Genomic DNA, 2,991 nt, shown 5'->3' on the forward strand with positions numbered 1-2,991 from the left:
GAAATGAAATTTTAAGTTTTTCATACACAATCTGATTTCGCATAAAATGGTCATTTTTTATTTTCTCCTTTTCTAAATTTTAACACTTTGAGTTTCAATTATAGGTGAAATGATATTTTAAATTTTTCATACACAATCTGATTTCGCAAATTAATGTAAATTTTTTTTTTCTGAAAATGGATTTTTGCAAAAGTTATTCGCAAAAAGGTTTGATATTGTTTTGTTTTTCAAAATTTATCTTTGATCATGGATATTTTGCAAAAGTTTTGGCCAAAAATTTATATTGGAAGTTTAAAAAAAAAAGAACTAAATGTGTCATAAATGAATCAAATTTCATAAACATCTTGTTTTCTGATTTTATATGAAAATGACTCAAATTTAAGTTTAATTATATAAAAGCCCTCTTCAACTAATTGTTATTATCTCCATTTTTTCAACTACATAACAGTCGACTAATGTGAAATAACTTTGAAGATTAAAAGAATTATGTACCTGTTTGAAAGTTCGCAAATCGTCGATGGACGAATTTGTGATATCACTGTCAAAATTTTATGTTTTTCTCAGATTTGTGTTTATAGGTAATTTTTGTGAGTATGTAATTGTGAATGGTTATCGAGAACAATGATTTGTAAGTGAATTTTGTGAATGTTTTTGTATGTATTGACGTCCTAGTATATTATTTTTAGTTTGTATGTTAATTTTTAGTTTTTGTAAAGTTTCCTGATCATTTGAGTTATTTGTGTGATTTTTACAACGTGATTTTCTCAATTCTATGAGTGATTTGTAAAGTTTCCTCATATAAGTGATTTATGAGTGATTGTTGAAATTAATTTCCAGTGGCTTTGTTTGACCTCCATTTTGGTATTGAGATTCCTTTTGTAATTTAGAAAGGGAAGGGGGTAAAATAGTCAGTTCAAAAGAGGACACCGTTGCTCACCCCTTCCCTTATGTAATAGAGATTTGAGCACTTGGTGAATCTGATAGAATCTACGTACTTTCATTGTCTAAGTGTGCTATTAGCCTATTACTGATATATTGTCTAAGTTTGGCTCAATTTCCTCTGTTCCAACATTCTTAGCTTTGTCTTTCTTTTTGCCACCGTTGTACTTACTCTTGATTCATTCGATGCACCTTTTTTCTTTCTAGCTTCTCCTGTAGCTTTGCTTTTCTGCATTATACTGTACAGAAACTTTATCTTTATACATCTATATGCATATTTTAGCGCTCTCTGTTAGGTGTGATCAAGAGAGAACCGGATATATCACTCCAAGGCACGGAATCTACGCTTTCCTATTAGTTTAATTTCGCCCCTCTAAGATCACCGGGTTACCACAAAATAACTAATGAGATACAATGGAGATGTAATTCACTTATATGATCAATCAAAGTAAATTCTAAAGAACTTTGAATTTTGGATTGTGATTTACACTCTATGAAAATTAGCTAGAAATTCAAAGAGCAAGCAAGTGTTTAAAGGAGAGAACACTTAACATCTTTTTTTCTCTACTTGTTCACAAGTGAACTACAATGGCCTATTTATAGTCATCAACCTAGGATGCCATTAGTCACAAAAGAGTGATGATACACCATTGAAGAACTCATTAAAATCTTGATTCATTAGCATGTTAATGAGTATTAAACCCATGTAACATACTACACTTAACCATCAAGATTAATGCCAAATTAATGACTAGTAACATCCCTCATAATCAACTAATTAAGAGCATCCAAGAACACAAGGTATCCAATGTTGTTTCATTGCCTTGTACACTTAATTCCGTTTATGTATAAATGTTCCAACAATCCTTCTCCCATTTATAATATAAATGGCTAACGACTTGCACAAAATTATTCACAAAACAACATACTTGTGCATAAATCACTAGTACAGAAAAGGCAATTTGCGTCGGATGTGAGGCGCCTATTTGCGTCGGACTTTGGTGCGACGCCAAAGCCCTCGACGCAAATGACTCAGAAACGATCTGCGTCGTATGCGGAAACGACGCAAATGGTTCACCTATTTGCGTCGCACCTGTATACGGTGCGACGCAAGTGGATCTTGCCAGCCAAAATCACCAAGCTCAAAGGGTAATTTGCGTCGCACATCGCCTAGGGTGCGACGCAGATGAGTAATTTGCGTCGCACCTTGGGCCACGTGCGACGCAAATTGCGATTTTTTTTTAAAAAAAATTTTTTTTTTTTATTAAAAAAAACTAACAAATGCCAGAAATTCGACACAAATTCCATCATGAATCAACAATAACGAATGCAGTAATTGAAAAGGAAATGAATACTGTAAAAAAAACTAATAACAATACAAACTACAAAGGTAATGGACTATGGAGATGTAAGAGATAGAGGATTGAAAATCAAATAAAACTAATAACAATACTGTACAAAAATTCGACCAGATCTGGAAAAATAAAAACGAAAATGCTTCGAATTTTAGAACATATATATTACAATAATTCATAAAAACAAATCTATCAATAATAGTAAAAAAAATGTTGGAGCTTCCTTCACATCTTGATCTTCCTTCTCGTTGTTATACTTCGAACACATCTGGAATTCACGAAAATTAAAAAAACGAAAAATTAAAAAAACGAAGATTTCAAACAACATCTGAAAAAATGACAAATTGCGAAAAATTAAAACTGGCGAATAACAAGAAAAAAAAAGAAGTTACCTGGAGATTTTAGGATGAAAAAATGAGTTCTTCGAAAAATTCACGGAAATGAAAAAACGAGGTCTTCAAACAAGATCTGAATTCTGAAAAAAATGACAAATTACGAAAAATTAAAACAGGCGAATAAAAACAAGAAAAAGAAAAAGAAAAAAAATAAGTTACCTGAAGATTCGCTCGTTCGCTGAAGATTCGTTAGTTGTTCGAAGTGTTGTTGCTGTTGTTGGTGTCGTCGACGATGAAGATCGCTCACTGAAGGTCATGGCGTCGAAGTTTCGAGCGTCGGTTGATGCGAACTGAAGCATCGT

General features: G+C 32.4%; 1 long non-coding RNA gene across 1 annotated transcript; it reads right to left on the reverse strand.

Moving 5' to 3' along the window:
• Positions 1-2,348: 2,348 nt before the first annotated feature.
• On the reverse strand, positions 2,349-2,978 carry LOC104908715 (uncharacterized). The gene is made up of 2 exons (XR_007273014.2): positions 2,687-2,978; positions 2,349-2,562 (listed from the first exon to the last, which is right to left on the reverse strand). It is a non-coding gene; the product is annotated as an uncharacterized LOC104908715 (long non-coding RNA).
• Positions 2,979-2,991: the final 13 nt, after the last annotated feature.

This window comes from Beta vulgaris, chromosome 4 (genome assembly GCF_026745355.1).
Source record: "Beta vulgaris subsp. vulgaris cultivar EL10 chromosome 4, EL10.2, whole genome shotgun sequence".
Classification (NCBI taxonomy): domain Eukaryota; kingdom Viridiplantae; phylum Streptophyta; class Magnoliopsida; order Caryophyllales; family Amaranthaceae; genus Beta; species Beta vulgaris.